The following is a 22,301-nucleotide window of genomic DNA, read 5'->3' as shown; positions in this document are numbered from 1 at the left end:
AATATTAAATACATACAACATATGCATATATGTGCATGTATAATACACACAATACACACACTAAAGCCTATTGGTATCAAGGGGAAAAAAGCACAGTGATTCTATATGAGACTTCTCTTGTTTCCATCCTCTTCTGCTGAGCAAGTATTAAAAGAGCAAATGAACTTAGAAAATGAAAGAGACAGGGTTGAGGAGTACAGTAAAGAATACTATTCCCTATCATGAATGTTATTTGAGAATGTGAAAGACTTATGTGGTTTTTTGGCTGATGGTGGAATTGCATGCATATATTCTTAGTCTCTCCTTTGTTGATATAACTTGCTGATACAACTATGCAGAAGCAGTACCTGAGAAAAAATGAGCACCATTCTGTCCTGATAGCTCTGACAACAGAAGCAGCTGTATTTTGATCTTACACCTAATGGCCTACTCCTAAGTTTCCTGCTTCCACTAGTAATGTTGATTCTAATCTTAGAAAGTCTGCTTCTTTGAAAAACAAAAACAAAAAAACCCACACTGAATGAACTCAGCCACGTCTGCCTATAAGTTATTTGACCTGAGTTTGGCCCAAATCAACCTATTTTTCCATCATGTTCCTGAATTAGTTGAGCAATAGGTTGTTGTGCCTCTTCATCTGGCCTGGAGAAAACTTGCAACATCTAAATACTGGTGATATGATGATATCCTCAAAGCACTGATCCCAATATAAATCTTGGTTAACAGACTGACATTCTCAAACTCTGATACATCACACAAGAAAGAAAATGGTTTGATCAACTGCCCACCTCTATGCTACAGATGAATTTCCTAAAAGGAACACAGAACAACAAATAGGGCAAGTTTATTCTTCCATTTGTGATCATTATTTTTCTGTACCTCTTGGGTAGGTCAAAACTAGTTTTATATTTAAGAATACATGAATCTGATCTGTGCTCTTAGAAGTTAAATTACATTTTTCAAAGTCAAGACCACCAAGTAATGTTGTGGTAGAAACAATGTAGAGTGCAATACAGGTCACCGTTGATCTACCTAAGGTTTATCCACAGCATAGCTTTCTTCAAGCAAACAGTGAAACAAAGCTTGGTAAAATAACCAACAAAACTGCTTAAGTCACATGTGGTCAACAATCTGTCTATTTAATCTAACACTCAGAATCAATGCCTTAAAGGCAAAATAATTATTTGTCTCTCTTTCCCTGGCAAAGATAAACACGGAAGGAAAATGGGCATCTCTTTTTTGCCTAGTGCTTTATTTCCTCCTGAGTTAATACTTCCTTTCGTATGAGGCATAAATTCTGCAAGGAGGAAAGGATAAAGAGCGATAAAAGCAATCTTGTAATGAAGTTGCATTATTCTATCTAAATAGTATCTACATTATAGCCCATTACATGGCTCAAAAATAGTATGAGTCTAAGCATATCTCCCCAAATACAACTAAATACTATAAGAACATGATATAACAGAGTTATAGACCATAACTCCTGTTCCCCAACATCACTATTATGATAGAATTAGAGTTCCCCAAAACCACTCATATTCAAATATAAATTCTAAAGACTTATTGCAAAACCAAATCTCATTGCGTTGCAATTCGCTAACACTTGTCTTATGTAATACCATGCTGTCCTCATTTACAATGAAATAAAAACTGATAGTACAGGATATAACTTTTTTGTGATATAGGAGAAAATATGTTCTAGGACAAAATGTAAACTTCATATATCAAGAAAGCATTTTAAAAGAGGAGGGATAAAAATATTACCTTTGTGAGTAACGAGAATTCAAATTCAGGCCTTCCGATCTCATGGCTGGTGTGCTTTCAATACAACACAGGTGTCCTTGGCTTCCTTAATAATGACTTATCCAAAATCTCCCTATAAAAAAAAATGATTTTAGAAAGTAACTGCAACAGTTCCGTCTTTTGTTTTTAATGACACACACATGTTCTCATTTATTTCTACCACCTCTCCCAAACGATTCTTTATAGAAAAATCTGAGGGGGCGCTGGATGGCTCAGTAGGTTAAGCATCTGACTTCTGATTTCGGTTCAAGTCATAATCTCAGGGTTGTGAGATGGAGTCCTATGTTGGGCTCCGTGCTGGGCATGAAGCCTGCTTAAGATTCTCTCTTTCTCTCCCTCTCTCCCCCTCTGTCCCTTACCCAACCTCTCTTTCCCATGCTGTCTAAAAAAATAAAAATAAAATCTAAGGGGAAAAACCATGCATTTTCTTTTTTTAAAAAATTATTTATTTGACACAGAGGGAGGCAGGGAGAGATACAGAGAGTGAGTGCACAAGCAGAGGGAGCAGAAGAAGAAAGAAGAAGGAAAACCAGCTCCCCACTGAGCAGGGAGCCTGATGTGGGGCTTGATCCCAGGACTCTGGGATCATGACCTGAGCTAAAGGCAGACCTCAAATCATGCATTTTCTAAGCAAACTTTTCACCTGAAGATTTCCCTGTGGCATATGAGAAATTATTTTTATTTTTAAAAGATTTTATTTATTTATTCATTAGAAACACAGAGAGGAGAGGAAGAGACATAGGCAGAGGGAGAAGCAGGCTCCATGCAGGGAGCCTCATGCAGGACTCGATCCCAGGACTCCAGGATCACGCCCTGAGCCGAAGGCGGCACTAAACCGCTGAGCCACCTGGGCTGCCCGGCATATGAGAAATTAGAAGATAACAGCCATATGCCTTCTTTTCCCACTGCACAGCAGCAGTCAGTGACCAAGCAGCAAGATAACCAAAGCAAGAATAGGATCTAGAGACTGCAGATAACATTACAGACGATTTTAATTGAACACTAGACCAGAAATTAAGTATAAACGGTTTCTAAATCAAATATGGTTTAAAATTAATTAAATACTTATAGCAAGAAGCTTACTTGTTAATTCATTAAAGTCAAGATCACACTTATTCAGATAATTTCAACCATCCAGCAGCTTCAATTGCAATTTTATTTCCTTTAATTAATCTCTCTCAAGATACATATAGGCATACAGCATAATCATTATTTTATTGGGTTACGATATTACTTTAAAATTTTATAGGCCAGCATGGTGATTTTTGTACAATTGCTGGAGTTCTGAGTTTTGTTTTTTTTTTTTGAGTTCTGAGTTTTGATAAAGAGTGTCAACCATGTAAATTCACCACTGATGAGTAAACAGTTGTTGCTATATTTAAAATTAAACTTCTCTTAGTTTTTGGACAGCCAGTGATTGCTTATACAAATAAGTAATGTGCTGTGTGTACACAGAAAATAAAATTTTAAATGCTTATCTTTATGTCAAACTCTGTCTCTTTAAGCAAGGAAAATAGATAATCATCAATGCATCCTAATTCCGCGTTAGACATTTTAAAGTTGATTAACTCAAAGAAGAAACTGTAAAGCATTCACCTAAAGCATGAAAAAATGCCACCCTGACAGACCAGAGTTTCATTAAACTAAGTGCCCAAGAAACTGTGTCTGAAAATGGAATAGAGAAATCTGACACACAAAACTCATGTTATTAGGAAACATTACAACAAATAAAAATAACTTTAAAAAATTGCAATCAGCTATTTCAAACCATCTGTGGTTTTTGATTAGTTGATTGTTGCCTTTCAATGATTGACTTCCTTCTCATTCAATGCCTCTGCTTAAGTTCAAAGTTGACAATACTGATCGAGAACTTGGTCAGCAGAGAATCTCTCACCAACAGCTAGGAGATGAGTCTAAGGAGAAGATGCCACAGCTGTGTTTTCTTGCAATCATGTGGAAACAGACTTGTCTAGATTAGTGATTTCCAAGTTTGTCTGTACATTGGAGTCACTTGAGGAGTCAAGACACCACTGGTGCCTGTATCCCATCGCTAAAAAGTGTTATTTATCTGTGGCCTGGACTTTGGAATTTTATTTTATTTTTTAATTTTAATTTTTTTTGGACTTTGGAATTTTATTTTATTTATATTTATTTTTAAAGATTTTATTTATTTATTCATGAGAGACACAGAGAGAGACATAGACAGAGGGAAAAGCAGGCTCCCTGAAGGGAGCCCAATGCGGGACTCGATCCTGGGATGGGGATCATGCCCTGAGCCAAAGGCAGATGCTCAACCACTGAGCCACCCAGGCGTCCCTGGACTTTGGAATTTTAAAGAAATCTCTAGGTGGTGATTCTAACATGTAGACAAATTTGGAAAGAAAAAAATGGTCTATAGCCTTTTATATTTCTTTTTTTTAAAAAGATTTTATTTATTTATTCATGAGAAACACAGAGAGGGGAGAGAGAGAGGCAGAGACACAGGCAGAGGGAGAAGCAGGCTCCATGCAGGGAGCCCAATGTGGGACTTGATCCCGGGTCTCCAGGATCACGCCCTGAGCTGAAGGCGGCACTAAATCGCTGAGCCACCTGGGCTGCCCTCCTTTTATATTTCTATCTTAAAATTTTTTGACTCATTAGGTTCATGTCTTTTTTAGGATCCTTTCTTTATTAGTCTTATGTCATTTTGAGAAATCTACCAAAGCACAACTTTTTCTGGAATATTGTCAAAAGGAGAATAAAAGGAAGCGTAAGAGCATGAATAAGCTAAATTTTATAAAATCCTTCTTCACGACAATAATTACTAGTGTATCGTTTTTTTCAAATCCAAGCCCTAAAAACTTTGTTTGCCATCCTCAAACCAGACAGAAGAATTACAGAACACTGCCTACCATAATCTGGGGTTTAAGTCACAATCTGGATTTGTATGACCTATTCCAGCTTTCTACGTTATCAGATGGAGCACCAGCAGCTGCTAGAACAAGGAAGAGGAATAAGGAATTGGGTCTTACACATGAATAAACCTGTGGAGATACTAAGTTCATTAATGTTCTTGTTGGCAGGAATCAGAATGGCTTAGAGGCAGCCAAGTTGAATTACAGGTTTGATTTACTTAAGAGATACATGTTATGTGGGCATCAGCAAATTTTTTTTTTTTTTTGAACCAGCCTCAAGGCAGGCTTGAGATGAGACAAAAGTACAACCCTTCCTTTCAGAGTAAGTAAGATTCAGTAGTATTTCCCTGTGGCTTCTCTGCCTCCTGTGGGGGTATATGAGCTGTCTAGACTAGAGAAGAAAGATAATAGCTTTAAAAGTTCAAAAGTGTCAGTTTATCACTAGCAAACGGGCATAACTAGATATTTCTGCTCTTAAAAAAAAAAAAAAAAGTACCCACAACACATGAGTAGATTGAAACTGGAAAGCACGTACCACAATGTCAGGTATTCCAAATAACATGTAACTTCATTCTGATATGCGGGGTTAACATGCTTTGAGGTACTGAGCCACATACATTACTCCTTTGAACAAATGACCAATATGGTCAACTAATATTTGACAAGGAGCCAAGAGTACTCAATAGAGAAAAGACAGCTTGCTTAGAAAATGCATGATTTTTCTCTTCAATAAATGATGCTGGGATAATTGGATGTTTACATGTAAATGAACAAAACTGGACCTGTATCTTACACCACTCACAAAAATTAACTTAGAATGGATTAAAAACTTAAATGTGAGACCCAGAGCAGGGGCAGCTAGGAAACTAGTTGAAACTCCTAGAAAAAAACATAGGAATAAAGCTTTTTGGCATGGGTTTTAGTAATGATTTTTTGGATATGACACCTAAAGCACGAGCAACAAAATAAAAACAAGGGGGACTACATCAAATCAAAAAGCTTCTGCACAAAGAAACTATCAATAAAGTGAAGAGACTGGGAAAAAAATATTTGCAAACCATCTAGTTGCTAATGGGTTAATAGCCCCCAAAACTCATACAACTCAACAGCAAAAAGACCCCCAATAAACCAATTAAAACATGGGCAAAAGACCTGAATAGACTTTTCACCGAAGGAGATATATAAACGGCCAACAGGTACATGAAGAGATGCTCAACATCACTACTCATCAAGGAAATGCAAATTAAAACTACACTGAGATAGCACCTCATGCCTTTTGAGAATGTCCATCATCAGAAAATAAAAAGATAACAGGGACACCTGGGTGGCTCAGTTGGTTAAGCATCTGCCTTCAGCTCAGATCATGATCCCAGAGTCCTGGGATCAAGCCCAGCATTGGGCGCCCTGCATTGGGCTCCCTGCTCAGCAGGGAGTCTGCTTTTCTCTCTCTCACTTGTTCACTCCCTCTCTCAAATAAATAATCTTTTTTTTTTTTTTTTTAAAGAGAGAGATAACAAAACCTGGCATGTTTGTGAAAAAAAGGGAACCCATGTGCACTGTTGGTGGATTCTTAGTTGTTACAGCCTTGATGGAAAATATGTAGGATTAAAATTAGAACTACAACATCTGTCAGTTCCACTTGAGAATATATTCAAAAGAAACAAAAACACTAACTCAAAAAGATATTCATAGCAGTGTTATTTACAACAGCCAAGAATTGGGAACAACTTAAATGTCCATCAGTGGATGAGTGGATAAAGAAGTTGTGGTATATACATACAACAGAATATTATTCAGCCATAAAAAATGGAAATCCTACCATTTTTCAGACAACACCAACAGACCTTGAATGCATTATGGTAAGTGAAATAAGTCAGAGAAAGACAAATGCTATAGGAGTTCAACTTGTAGGTGGAACCTAAAAAATAAAAACAAAACAAAACATGGAAAGAGAGATCAGATTTGTGCTTATCAGATGCAGTGGGTAGGAGGAGGGGAAAGTAGAGGAAGGTGGTCAAGATGTACAAACTTCCAGTTATAAGATAAATAAGTACTAGGGATGTACAGCATGATGGCTGTGGCTAACACTGCTGTATGAAAAATAAAGCAGTTGTTGAGAGAAAATCCCATGAGTTTTCATCACAAGAGGAAAATTTTATTTTTATTTATTTATTTATTTTTTACAAGAGGAAAACTTTAATTTTTCCTTTCTTTTCTTTATCTATAAAAGATGGGTTACCTGGACCTATTGTGGTAATCATTTCACAAAATATGTATATCAAACCATCCTATCAGCCTCAAACTTACGCAGTGATATATGTCAATCATTTCTCAATAAAACTGTGAAAAAATAACCATATCATAATGAGGATGGGACATATCACCATCCAAATCTTTCCACGTCAGGACATAATGCAACCTGATGTCAGTTCAAAATTCTAATAGTTGGGTGAACCACGGCACTCCTAACTTAAGTGGGAAGAGGGGCAAAGGCACATAGGAGAGGAGTGTGCTGTGAGGGAACTGTAGTCAGTGGACACAGATGGTGAAAAACAGCTTATGCAGGCCAATTTTAAAGGTTTCTTTAGTGAAATAGAAAACTTTCTAAAAGTCAACATAGCTAATTCTCAAGATCATTTCTGTCTTTGTGAGAGCAGACTGCATCAAAACACATGAAGACAAAACAGAAGCTATGTTCTCGATTATTTCCAAATACACGAAATAATCCCCAAGATGTGTTCTTTTGGCAAGTGACATGGCAATTTCGTTTTCATTTCTAGTGCCAACTGCAACCAGTTGTTTCTTCTGAGCTTTCAACTGAGGTCTAACACTGTTCATTTCCTTCTGTCTTCTGCTTCTGCTTCCCCCATATCTGTTGCCAAAGTTACAGTCTACCACCCACACAATTGCCAAGCCAGAACCCAGGAGTCGTCATGGGCTCCTCCCTTTGCATTTCTGTACATGCTCCCCAGTCTTACACATTATATATTCTGGTTAGCAAATTAATCCTCCCTTCTCCCCTCCATCCCATCCACCACCATTGCAGGTCACATCATCATCCTAACTGGTCTCCATAACCCTAATTTTGTGGTCTGTCAACACTCTCCCTACTCTTCCGGATCTTTCCAGCCCTGTTACTCAAATATGAACACACCACCACTCTTATTCTCTAAAAACTGTTCTTTTACTCTGGTACTCCTTTGCCTGCAATGTTTATCTCTCCACGTTTTTATTCTAGATAGTCTTTTACATTTAGCTTCAGAATAACATTTTCTTTTTCAAACCTTTTCTGACTATCAGGCTGTGTTGGTGTTTCCTCTTCTGTGTTTATACCACCTTGTACTTAACTTTATTGGAATATTTGCCACATTGTTGTCATGGTTTGTTTACATGTTTATCTTCTCTTCTGACCTATGAATGAAAAGTGAGCTCCACTTCCCATTCAATGTTACAGTTTCTTATATCTGGTACTCAAAAGGAGTTTATTAAACCAATTTACGCTGAAATCAGTGATTCTTCATCTACTCACTGGAATTACCTAGGGAACTTTTTTATTTTTTTTATTTATTTTTATTTTTATTTTTTTTTTTACCTAGGGAACTTTTAAGAATATGGAGGACTGGATCCATCCCAGACCAATTCAAATTGAATCTGGGGGGTGAAGCCCAGGCACTTGTAGTTTTTAAAACTTTACTAAGTAGGGGATCCCTGGGTGGCTCAGCGGTTTAGCGCCTGCCTGTGGCCCAGGGCGCAATCCTGGAGTCCCGGGATCGAGTCCCGTGTCGGGCTCCCGGCATGGAGCCTGCTTCTCCCTCTGCCTGTGTCTCTGCCTCTCTCTCTCTCATGAATAAATAAATCTTAAATATTTTATTTATTTATTCATGAGACACACACACACACACACACACACACACACAGGCAGAGGCAGAGGCAGAGGCAGAAGCAGGCTCCACGCAAGGACTCCGATGCGGGACTTGATCCCCGGTCTCCAGGATCACACCCCGGGCTGCAGGCGGCACTAAACATTGCGCCACCGGGGCTGCCCTAAATAAGTAAATCTTAAAAAAAAAACTTACTAGGTAAAGCTATACCAAGAAACACAAAGCTTGAGGGGCTTTTGTGATTTAATTTTTACACTGTATTAGTTACCCCTGGCTGAGTAACAAATGATCCCAATATTTAGCGACTAAAACAACCAACATTTATTATCACACACTTTCTCGTGGTCAGGAATCTGGTAGTGGGCTGAGGGCTTCTCACAAGGCTGCTTTCACAGGGTCAGCCGGACTGTCATCATCAAGGCTTGACAGAGAGGAAGAGCTTGCAGCCAAGCTCATGCACATAGTTATGGTAAGATTCAGTTCTTCACTCATTGTAGGGTAGAAGCCCGCTCCAATTCTCCTGCCTCTCCATATGGTAGCTCACAACATGGCAACTGGCTTCCATTAAAGTGAGTGAGAGAGCAAGATAGGGTGAGCCAGACAGAAGCCAGAATCTTTCTGTAATCTAACCTAGAAGTCACATCTTATCACTTTTACCATGTTCTATTAATCAGAAGTATGCTATTAGATCTAGCTAAACTAAATGAGAAGGAATAAAACAAGGGTATGGATAACAGCAAGTGGGTATCACTGGGAGCCATCTTTAAAGCTGCCTACTACAGATGTTTAGTGATACTTGACTTTAAAATTAACCCACTTTAAAGGAATCTCAATCAGATTGTCTTAACATTTTGGAGAAGGCATATCATTGATTTCTTTGTAAAACCAATTGAACCTGCTTTGACAGAGATGAACCAAAAGCAAACTGAAAGGTGTACTTTATAATAAATTTATATTTTTTGTTTCATTATCTAAGTATAGATGCATTAAATTAAAGCCATTTACACAAAATAATGTCAAGGTGAGTCAGCTTGCATAACTCCAGCCTTCCCATGGCCTTACGAATTTGGCCAGTGTGCTTTTCAAAGAAGAAAAAGTGCCCCTTTCTTTTCCCAAACATTGCACCAGTTATTCAAGTTTACAAAAAAACAGGCCACTTTAAGGATTTTTTAAAAAAGATTTTATTTATTTATCTGACAGAAAGAGAGGCACAAGGACGGGGAGCAGGAGGGAGAGAAGCAGGTTCCCTGCTGAGCAGGGACGCCCCTCCCACTGCCCCCCCCCCCCCCCATGCAGGCTCAATCCCAGGACCCAATCATGACCTGAGCCGAAGGCAGACACTTAACCAACTGAGACACCCAGGTGCCTCTACTTTAAGGATTTAACATATAATTTCTCTTTGGTGAAGGACAGTCAACAGCAAATCTAAAGGCAAAAAAACCAAGCAAAAGAGACAAATTTATGTATGGACCACGTTAAGGTGAAGAGACTAATAAACTTTAAGTTTACCTCTCATTTTAGAGGAAAAAGCCAATGCACTGCACAACACTAAACTCTGATCTTAATAACCAAAATTTAAGACTTCCTCAAAGATACTAGCAATACAAAAGGATCCATTTATCTTTGGACTGCTTAACCATTCAATGCTAAGGTAGAAAGCTGAAGTTGCTTGATGATATTTACCAAAACTACAAAAGTAGTAAAAGCAAAAAGAAATTGATGTTAAAGCACAAATGGCTTGCACACTTGATGTCTGAGGCTGACAGCACATTTACACAAAATCTTAAGCTCTTAGTAAGAGCTTATATTCCAATTACAAAATGTCATTTCCGCCAAATCAATCAGGTTTTGGTGTAGAAAGCACTAGCCTCCAGATTAAGAGTACTGCATTTAATAACACCCTTTTCCTTCTATCATTTCCTAAAAAAAATTTTTTTTAAAGATTTTATTTATTTATGCATGAGAGACATACAGGCAGAGACACAGGCAGAGGGAGAAGCAGACTCCATGCAGGGAACCCAACATGGGACTCGATCCTGGGACTCCAGGATCACGCCTTGGGCTGAAGGTGGCGCTAAACTGCTGAGCCCCCTAAAAATAGTTCTTAAAAATACTAGTAGGTCATAAAACTGGATGCAAATTTTTAAAGGATATATGTTAATACAAGGTTATAAAAGAGGTCACTGAGAAATTGTGCTTTATGTATGGGCAGAAAAAGCCTAACAATCTACTGTAGTTTGCTTTTAATAAAAGATTAAACTGCACCATCAAGGGAGATCCTTTCCTTCAGCTAAGGTGCCAGTTCTTAGTGTGATGATTATACTTGCCAAGACCTGGTGGTTAATGCCATGATCAACTACTATTACCCATCATAACAATTTCTGTGTCACCTATTGTGTTACGGTCAATATGAAGTTTGAAGCTACTACCCTGGACTGTAGCTCTAGGGCCCTTTAACAACCCCCTGGGCCATCCACGTTTCCTGGCCTATACACACTTATTTGGGGCTTTAGCTTGAATTTATTAACCTTACTTAAGAGATGACTTTCAGCTGCCAAACTGAGGGCTGGAAATGGATGGGTCACCTAAAAATTTATACATCTTCTTTTCAAAATACAATGAATTAGCAATTCTCAAACTACCTTCCATGTATTTCAGCCTTAAGCAAATTAATAAATATATTAACGATAATGGCAGCCAGGATTATTTCTGTCAAGGGAATTGCAAATAAGGAAAAGGGAAAGAATAGAAAGTAGTGACAGACTGCAACTGAAGGTATCAAAATAAACTCATGGCTTTTAATAGGTAAAAATATACAAATCTGTTTATGTGTCTCTGCTGAGAGGGACTACAGCCAATGAAACACTAGCAGTATGAGCAAACCTAGCACTCGGATCCTGGTTCCTATGTATCACTGTCCATGAAAAGAAAGCAGGGCTCCTTAATGAAATGGCTGATTCCAGGGAAAGTACAAGATGAACCTGGAATATCTGATTGTACCAAAAAATAAGAAAGGGCTCAAATTATGTTGAGTACATGACACATCTGAGACTTCTGACATACACAGGGAACATTCTGGGACTCCACTGGTCAAATATGAGGCAATTAGAACATCAAAATAAGTAATAATAGTAATGGATTTAATCTGTTAGCTAAGACTCCATCTGTTAAAAATAAATGAACAGTTAAAACACTTGCTTTTATTACGATGGCAACTAATAAATATAGATGGATTGATGGATTTAGAAAATCATTTACTCCAATAGGGACTTGGAGGAAGGGCAGGTTTAATCGTTCCATGGCCAGACATTGTCTCTACTCAGCCCAGTGACATGCCAAGAGCTGTTTCTCAATAGTTATACAATTACCTGCTGCAGATGGCATGACCTTACTCCAGAATCCCAGGGGCCTGTATTATGATTCTCCCATTGAACTTGCCATAAATTCCACACTGCATTTTTCCCCACCGACACCCCTAAAGTTTGCTGGATCACAAGGTCCAAGTGTCTGTCAAGGCTGCTTGCTCGAAACTGTCACAGAGAACTTTCCCGCTCTGGGCCCTATTCAGAGTTGGCAGCCTTCCACATTTCTTGGTATACAAGCCAGCATTATTCCTGGTTGTGGGATGCCTTGTCTCCAAAAGAAAAAGAGACCAACAAAACATTCTACTTCTTTGTGGAAGGGGCAGCAAGAGGCAGTAATTTGACTTTCACTTTGGAGGAGCTATCCTGCATTCCCATGATGATTGGATCTCCAAACTTTACTGAAGTGACTGGTCTTCTTAGTGTTTATCTCCCATCCTCTGGGGTACATGTATCCAACCAAAAACTTCAGCATAGTAGCCACTTCTTGCTCAACTGTCCAACCACATGACATTGTCAACAAAATGGGCCAGTGTAGTGTCATGAGAGGGCTATTTAGGTGGTCCCTATGTCCATATTATGACTAGATGGGAAAGTTTACATAGCCCTGAGGAAAAACTGTCTAAATGGACAGTACTGACTGCTTTTTGTGAAGGCGAACTCTTTTTTCTAATTGGACTGGATAAAACCTTTGCCAAATTAGTAACACATCATGTATCTGAGGACTTACTAATCTGTTCTAGCAATGAGTCCAGCAAAGAACAGCAGTAGTCCTAATAACTCTCCATGATCTATCCAGTTTATTTAGGAGTTGGACTGGTATATTAAACAGAATTGGGACCAGCACCCCTGTATCTTTTAGGTCTTAAATGGTGGCACTAATCTTCATTATTCCCCCCAAATACAATATTATGCCTGATTTACTATCTTGGGGGGCGGCAGTTTCAGAGGGTTCCATTTGGCAATCCCTGCTATAACTCTGACTCCACAGACCAGGGACCCAATGTGGCAGTTACTAAAATTGTCACATAAATTCTAATCATGTACTTGAGGCCACTATGAGACTAACTTGAGTCAGAATAGCTAGTCTGGTAGATGCTCATTTTAACAGGAAGGCTGTGATGTTGCTTTAAATTTCCAGATACCAACATCAACTCAAATCCTATGACCAGTAGTCCTCAAAATACCTGACTACCCTTTCTCTAGTGTAGTCATTCAGAGAGATGGCCACAAAGCCCTTCTGAAGAAACGTCATGTATTTATTTACTTTGCGGTAGCTAAGTCTTCTTAGGAAGCTTCTTCTTCAGGAAGTCTTCTTCCTGGGACTCATCCACACACTCAGTTCTAGATCTGGAAACTATTTTAGGCCTGGAAACAAAACAAGGGATCATGCCTTTTTACTGCTGTCACTGCCTGCCATCAGCCTCCTGCTCCTCCATTCTTGCTTTTTTAGGGTAAAAGATGTTAATCAGCACCTTCACTGGACTGCCCATCTATGTTGCCTCTAGGGAGACCATGCTGTATTAACAGACACCAGAACTCCTTGTGGGTCAAGCTCTTTTGGATGCAAGAATGACCTCGCCAGTCATTATGATAATTGCAGTCTTCTAGCTTCTGGCAGTTAAGCAACACCACCTGGCTTCCCTACTTCAGAGCTCTATTATTCCCTTGGATGTTAATGAGCCAGCTTTGTCACAGCTTCTCTTACCTCCATCCCAGGCTTGCAGAGGAGAGCTACCACCCAACTTCTAAGTGATGCTGATGCCTCGCTCAACTGTGCTCTCCTGATGGTCTTGGGTGAACCATGTAGACTGTAGGCCATCTCAGGGAGTACAATCCTCCAGTGAATCTTCTGGCCTTATGCAACATATCCATTCTAGCATGGCCATTTGCTCAGCCTCTTTATTCCCTCCTCCACAGTGGGCCAGTGCAATTCAGATATTTTTCACATCACTGAGATTTAAACCAGTTATTGCCCTGGTTACTGGTTAGCTATTCACTTGGCAACTAGGAAAGGAGAAAGAGGGTAGAGGAGGGGGGCTACTGCCTTGTAAGCAAGAGGCATCTGCAGGATCTCCAGCAGAGCAAACATGCTAGTTTTTACTAAAGAACGGTTACCTTTGCAAGCCCTGAGGGTCCAAAGGGAGGGCAGGGGAGTCCATTGAGATGACTCCATCCTCTGGGGCGCCTGGGTGGTTCATCAGTTGAGTGTTCGACTCTTGATTTCAGCTCAGATCATGATTTGAGGCTTGTAGGATGGAGTCCTGATGTTGGGCTCTGTGCTTAGTGGAGATGTCTACTTTCTCCCTCCGTCCCTCCCCCTGCTGATGCTCCTTCCTTCTCTCTCTCAAATAACTAAATAAATCTTTAAAAAATGACTTCATCCCATGTTTAGGACCCTATATTTCCTCACCTTCACATTAGCAGAGCCATATTACCATTTGAAGGCTCAAATGTCTCTGGAGCTCCGTCATGCCAACATTGGCTAGTTCTCCAGCATGTGGCTCAACTGACTCTGACTTTCTGGGTGATAAAGGCTCCAGCTCTAACACTGAGCTATTCACGACTTGTTAACAGCTATCTTCTATGTTCCTTCTGTAGTACTTCAATACAGTTTAACAGTAACCAGCCTACTCTATTGTCTTTGTAGATGTTATTCCTCCCATATTTTTCAAATGTCTGCATACTGCCACAATTCTCCTTCACTGGAGATATGGACATTGTCCCAGGTCAACACTAGTGAAATCTTTAATAATTAATCTGTAGGCTATGCCAGGGGCAATGAATGCCCTACCTACCAATCACTGTGGCATCTTTAGGCCAGGACATGGATGAGCTACTTCTAAATCTAAATTTTACCACCTCATAAACCAAGATGGAATTATTCTACCATTTTTATCAGGGAAAATATGTGTGAGAGAAAATGGGGAGGGAGCCGGGAAGACTGGGTGGACTGTCACACCACAATATAAGTTTGACCCTAAGTGAAAGAGAGAGGGTAGGTTGGGTGTAAGTGTTGTAGATGGACATGAAGCCTAAGGAAGGCTTGGCAAGGCAAGGGGGAAGTTCTTGAGCCCCTGATAGCTATCAGGGTAGCCATATGTCTATCAAAAACAGGCCTTAATATTTCTGCCATGCTCAGTGAGCTGCAAAAGAAACCAGTATTCACATAAACATAGTGATGGATTTCAGAACACAGCAGCTGGGATCCTTGTAGTGGGGGTCTGTGAGGTGCATTCTCATAAAAGTCTCATCATCCTAGCAAGAGAAGAGCTGGAATTCAAATTAGGTAGTTTGGTTCCAGAGCCTATACTGCAACTACTACGTTAAGAAGGCATCTCTTAGAGCTGCAGAGGACTGAAATAAATGATCTTCTATCATGCTAGAAGATTGATATGGCAGGCTGGGCCAGATTGGTAAGAATCATTAGGCTTCTCTAAAGAGTTTGCACTTTATTCTACAGACAATAGAATGGGGAGAGGGGAACATCACAGACTAATGTATATGAATATATTCCATATGCCTTGCATACACATATGAATAATTTACAGACCCATATGTAGCTTCAATTTCCTATGGTATAAAAGGGTCACCAGACTTGAAAACAGTTGCAACAAACAATGATTCCTAGACTACATATACAGTAAGATGTATCACTCTGCATATATGGTAAGATGGTCAGAAAGTGTTGACAAATCATTCATACCATACCTTCTAGGACGTAAAAATCTGGAAGAAAAAATGGACTCAGATAAATTTATTTTCCAACACTTGCTATAAGATCCTACTATTGCACAAAGCTATCAAAAATTCATCTAATTTTTACTACTTTATTAACAGTTTTGAAGATTATATTCTACCATTTTTATGCAAAGGCACTTTTTCCACTTATACTGTGTGTCAAATAGGCATTTACAGGCTGAATGAAGAATGTAACCACTATTTATAACATAATTCCCTGGGAATCTGTGTAAGCTTTCAACAATCAATTTACAAACAAATTCTATAAAATATAACCTTCTATAAAAAGGAGACCACACAATTATTCATTAGCTAGTCAATGTTGCAAAAAAACAGGTATTCTTAATTATATTTTATGGACATGGGAATCTGGTACAGAAATAGTAAATGATTTTTTTGCTCCATCATGAAGTCAAATATGTACCTAGAACTAGAGACTAAATCAGATTCTTATATACCTATATTCATTAATAATACAAGTGTACAGCTGCAGCACAGTCCTGCAATAGAATATTAAAACCTAGAGATGAAAACAATCTCAAGAGAACTTTGGTCCGACTTTCTGTATAACGGCAGGTATGACTATTATCTCCTCATTACAAAGAATAGGAAATTAGTTGATCAAGGTCAAACCTAAAAATTAAGTCAAGCTCCAAATTCAAAGCCTCTAGAAACTCATCATACACGCCATGATTATTACTTCAAGAATACATATGTGAATCAGAATGGAGTTTTTAGATTTCAGACAGTTTCACTTCCTGACTTAAAGCCTAAAAACATAAACTGTAAACTCAGCAAGAGCAATTTATGAATTTGGGAGTAGGATATGTCTCTAAGTGATGGTTTAAGGAGCATAAACCATATATATTTATAGCCTGGCGCAAGTAAATTTTGTTGATTTTTATTTTTTTTTATTTTTTTATTTTTTTATTTTTTTTTAATTTTTATTTATTTATGATAGTCACAGAGAGAGAGAGAGAAAGGCAGAGACACAGGCAGAGGGAGAAGCAGGCTCCATGCACCGGGAGCCTGACGTGGGATTCGATCCCGGGTCTCCAGGATCGCGCCCTGGGCCAAAGGCAGGCGCTAAACCACTGCGCCACCCAGGGATCCCAAATTTTGTTGATTTTTAAAACTAGGTTCCAAATATACACATTATATTCCAAGGCCTATTAAAGGCACAAACTAGCTTTTAGCATTAGACTTTGGAATGCAGTTCCCAACAATGATTTCCTATGTTCCCTAGTTTTAAATGATACAGTTATAATACAAGATTTTAAAATAGACATAAAAATTAGAATCAGTGGAAGAATTTTACTAGCAAATAACTACTTGTTACATATCAAAAGTAAACTCTGAGTTTCAAACACCTGATAAACAGGCAACTATACAGTCCCTTATTTCACCAAGGACTTATCTTACTATATTAACATATATGATAATTACAGATAGACAATACCTGTCCTAGGAAAAATGTATTTAAAAAGAAATCCAAGTATGCAGGTCAGAATAGATGTGAAACATGAACTTCAAATTTCGTTCTTGAGCTTCCTTACAATCAAACCAAAAAGAGGCAAAACTCTCATTACCAAAAGGGGTTTCCGAAAGTTTTTTAGAATCACATTCTGAAATACCTTACATGGGACTTTCTATAAAGGGTACTCTATGACATGGAGAACAATGTCTCTGACAAGATCACTGAACATGTTTTATACAGTTAAAATGTTTTTTTTTTTAAAGATTTTTATTTTATTTACTCATGAGAGATACAAAGCAGGAGAGAGGCAGAGACACAGGCAGAGGGAGAAGCAGGCTCCATGCAGGGAGCCCGATATAGGACTCGATCCTGGATCTCCAGGATCACGCCCTGGGCTGCAGGCGGCACCAAACCGCTATGCCATCCGGGCTGCCCCCAGTTAAAATGTTTTATACGGTTTATATGTTTAGGTGAAGGCATCAAATTAAAATTCTACCCAGTGACGGTGATATTGCTAGGGGGGTGCTTTTGCAATACACATCATTTTTACACTGAAGGATTCTTACATGGATTAGTTTTCCCAATTGGGATAGCAATTCTTATTTAATGGCTAAGAGACTCTAGCATAGAAATAAAAAGTAACTTGACATGGTTAATATAATTTCATTATTTAGGGGCAAGCCTAAAATTTGAACCTCTAGATTCAGCAGGGAAGTTTAGTATCTCACAACTTCAAAAGCACTGACTGCAACGCAAGGCTTCAGAAAGTTTCACTAATGATGCTCTCTACCTACAGGGAATTTAGTTTGCTGCATGTGCATGTACAGTACATTCTGAAGATAAAGAATTGTAAACAGTTTCAGTATTGAAAGAGCAGAAACACCTAATTTTCAGTATTTTGTGAAAAAAATTCTATAAACTAGCCAAAGCAGCTATATGTAACCACATGCAGTGACTGTACTCAATGTTTCTAAATGTATACAAGAAGCCATGAGTAGCAAGGAATAATCAATGAGAGACGTATCTGCTATTCAATCTAAGTATTTCTCCTGACCTGCACTGGGAATAATGAAGCTGGAAAATATCAAGAGAGCATCTAGTCTGCACATACACTTTTGCCCCATTTTCAATGATCTCTACAGAGATATCTACTCCAGGCTGTTCTTATTGTAAATCTTAGCACCCATAGTCTATGTTCCTTGTACATACTTGGAAATTATTAAGTAACTAGTATTCTTTAATTAACAAGATTATCATAATTACTTTACCTTTCTCTAAACACCTTACCTACTCATCTTCAGACCTCTTCTTATGGGCATCCATTATTACCCTGAAAACATACTACAACTGTTTGGTACTTTATTTATTTATTTGACAGAGAGACAGTGGGAGCATGAGTGGGGGAAGGAGGAGAGGGTGAGAAAGAAGCAGACTCCCTTCTGAGTAGGAAGCCCAACATGGGACTCCATCCCAGGATCCTGAGATCATGACCTGAGATGAATGCAGATGCTTAACCAACTGAGCACCACTCAGGTGCCCATTTGGTATTTTAATACAAACTTCACAAGATTTAGGTTATTTCATGATTTGTTCATACTACAAATTAAAATAAAACTAACAGTTTTATTTGTAAGTAGCAATGCTACTACATTTTGGAATCAACTATTCAAAACAATATTTTCAGGTACTGGGGTAACTGATCACATACAGCTTATCTTTTAGCAGGAAAAACAGATAACAAACTGGCAAACAAGTTCAGACTGGAGTGCTATGAAAAAAAAAATTAAGTGATGGGGTAGAGAGAGTTTTTGTGAGGAAGTAGCATCTGCCCTACAAAGGTGAAAATAATGTTCCAAGCAATTTTTAGCTAAAATTGGTTTAACTAGTTATTCTGCTACATATGCATTCCTTCTGAATTGTACAACCTTGCCCTGCTCCCTCTTGAATGTTCTTGTTCTTAATTTGAAGATTCATTCTATCTTTTAAAAGCTTTTCATGGCCTCCTTAATTGGTATATCCTATATGTTTAAGAAGCATGCTATCTAATTTAAACAAGTATTTTATAAGATTAGCTCATTGTTTTAGTATAGGTTTCTTCTAAATTATATTTAACAATGGGTGAAAATTAACAATATTTGAAAAAATTTTTTTGTGTTACTGGATAGGTCTACATAAATATCCTAAAAAACAGTAATTTTGTGATGCTTTCTAAGTAAAATAAGCTAAAAGCAAAGTAGCAGGGTAGGACCCATTCAGAAGATGAGGCTGATGGGAGAATGGAAAACACATTTAGTCACTGATGGCTTGGTCTAATAGTAGCGAAAGCCCAACAGAGAAGTTAGTTGACAGAGATCCCATATGAGGAGGCAAATCAACTGGCAAAGTTGGAGAGAATCTTTTGCACCATACTAGCTCTTTGAGACATGCTGCCACCACCTGGGCAATAGTAAATTCTAAAGTATGGAAAAATTTCAGTTGTGATTATTAGTTAATTAACAATTATAGAATAAAAAATATGCTTTTATTTTATGAAATCAGCCTTTTTCGGACAAATCTTTGGATATTAAGGAAGAACAGGGATTTTGGCCGGGTGTGTTTAGAATTCTGCTCTATTTTTCAAGTTTCTGATTCCTTATCTGTAAAATGGGTATAAGAACACTATCATTTGGGATTGTTTAGTCTCGAGATAACAGATCTGAGGCATCTAGCCCAGTATCTGGTGCATAATGAGTACTAATAGTTTTTAAGAAATTATTATTCTTTAATATGATCTTGCAAATACCAGTAAAACCTGATTATTACTTTTTAAATCAACAATTGTAATTATTAAGAAATGCATTTTTGGGGCACCTGCGTTGCTCGCTCAGTTAATCGTTCTTGATTTCGGCTCAGGTCATGATCTCAAGGTCTTGAGATAAAGCCCCATGTCCGACTCCATATCAGAGGGGAGGATGCTTCTCTCTTTCCTTCGACCCCCCCTTCCTCCAAACAATAAAATCTTTAAAAAAAAAACAAGAAATATATTTTCATTATGTTTCAATGAAAGGAAAAAAATAAAACTTAAAGAAAGCAATTTTGTCAAATAAAGTCAAATATGTGAAGTGTTAACTGCAGAGAAATAAACACAAAATCTTGAGTAGGTAGGAAAGTTCTCAAGATCATTAGTCAAGTCTAGATTTTAATAACAGAATCTTACTCTGGTTTTACTCATTCATGATGTTTTCTTTTTCATTCACAATTTTGAAGAGTCAAGGTGAAATCTAACTTTGTACCATCAGGAGAAAAATACTTTTTGAACAAATGACAGAGTAGGGCTTACCTTCTTAAGAGAGAAAAAAAGATTAAAATTTTGTAATGTTCTTTTTTTCAAGATAACTAGGGTGAATGGGGAGGGTGGTGTGATACACTACCAAGGAATTATGCCAAGATAAACTGTTCTTAATAGTGTAGGGTTCTGATAACTGGTTCAAGTTACATGAATAAGATTTCTTAATAAATACAAGCCGAGCTTATTTCCTTGTTATCCTAAGTTGGCATTCTAAAGGACATTTGTGAAAGAAAAAAAACCCAATTAAGAATCTTTTCAAATAAAGAATAAGACCTTAAGAAAATTGGCTATGTTTCCACTGAGTTCCCGGTTCTGCTGCCACTTACGAAACATAAGTTAGAAAAATGGCCAAACCCAGTCCAACTGACATAATTTTAAAGCTGAAAGAACACCAGAGATAACCTGTGTACATTCCACATAAGGAAGAGGAAACAGGCTCAGAGTGACTTACCAGTGTATACAGATATACCAGTGTATACAGCAGAGACAAGGCCTGGGAACCTCAACTCACAAGCTAGGACTCCTGACTACAGAAAACAGCGCACAGTACCTGAACCTTCACACCACCTTTCTTTCTTTCTTTTTTTTTTTTTTTTAATATTTATTTATTTATTCATGAGAGACACACAGAAAGGCAGAGGCAGAGACACAAGCAGAGGGAGAAGCAGGCTCCATGCAGGGAGCCCGATGTGGGACTCGACCCCGGGTCTCCAGGATCACTCCCTGGGCCGAAGGCAGACACCTGCTGAGCCACCCAGGCGTCCCCTTCACACCACGTTTCATTAAGGCACTGCAGGTTGCATTAAGGGGCTCATCCCTGGCAACCCCTATGCTATTCCTGGGCTTGCATCCTGGCGCTGAAAACTAGGTAAGCAGTATTAGGCTGTGAAGGCAAGGTCTAGACTACAACCAGCTATAGAGCTTACTTCTTATGCATCTTTTCTTGCAGCCCAAGACTCCAATGCATTTAACAGGAGAAGCAGCAGAGCAAACTACTGGGAAGGCGGTAATTGGGTATACTGCGGATCCAAGATTAAAAAAAAATCACGCACACCTTGCCTCTGCACTGAAGGACGTTAAAATGCATTCTGACCCTGCCTGGAACTACTATTTGAGCAAGTTTTTAGAAATCACATAGTCAGTGATTTCTAGCAAGTAAAGTTTTCTGTATACACAATCCAGTGGCTGAGTCTGCTCCTTCCAGCTACTACAGGTACAGGCGGGGTCAAAGCAGCATAAGCTCTGAAACCATCACCCACGTTTCCAAACAAGAATGAGTAAGAAAACAACTGCTGCTAACACAACACACAAACATTAACGTATGCCCGACGGACAGTAGTTTAGTTTTTTTTGCCAAAAAGCCTGTTGCCTGGTAAATAATAGTTACTGCTGTTCCATCTAAACTAGTTATGCATGTCACAGCTTGCTCCTCAAAGAGAACGTTCTATAGTCTTTCAAGAATAAAAACCTGCTTTACTTGGCACATGAAAGTGAAGAGGTCTTGCAACACTCGCGAGCAAGCGGCAGAGAGAGCGAGCAGCTCAGTGCAAGCAATCACAAAACCTGGTCACCAACCAAACCAGAGTTAATCCCTCAGTTTCCTGTAGATTAGAAGACAGTGTTAAAGTGGCTCTTTCTGCTGGTTGACTTTTGCATCCCTGGATTCGTGTACTGAAAGAGCAAGCATCTCTGCCGGAACTCTACGCCCAGACGGTTCATTGGCCGAGTTCACTTTGGGGCAAGCACGGAGCATTTCGTGTGTGTGTGTGTGTGTGTGTGTGTGTGTGTGGTGTGAAAGGAGTTAGGGTCTCAAATTCA

General features: G+C 38.7%; 1 long non-coding RNA gene across 4 annotated transcripts in view; it reads right to left on the bottom strand.

The window, feature by feature from the left end:
* LOC144314140 (uncharacterized) overlaps positions 1-22,301 on the bottom strand; it is an 87,846-nt gene that overhangs the window by 64,759 nt on the left and 786 nt on the right. For all 4 annotated transcript variants that reach the window (XR_013379836.1, XR_013379835.1, XR_013379837.1 and 1 more), the window contains exon 2: positions 1,762-1,873. This is a non-coding gene — a long non-coding RNA (uncharacterized LOC144314140). The remainder of the gene's footprint in view (positions 1-1,761; positions 1,874-22,301) is intronic.

Source organism: Canis aureus, chromosome 5 (assembly GCF_053574225.1).
Source record: "Canis aureus isolate CA01 chromosome 5, VMU_Caureus_v.1.0, whole genome shotgun sequence".
NCBI classification, from domain to species: domain Eukaryota; kingdom Metazoa; phylum Chordata; class Mammalia; order Carnivora; family Canidae; genus Canis; species Canis aureus.
This window is presented reverse-complemented; position numbering and strand designations above follow the sequence as displayed.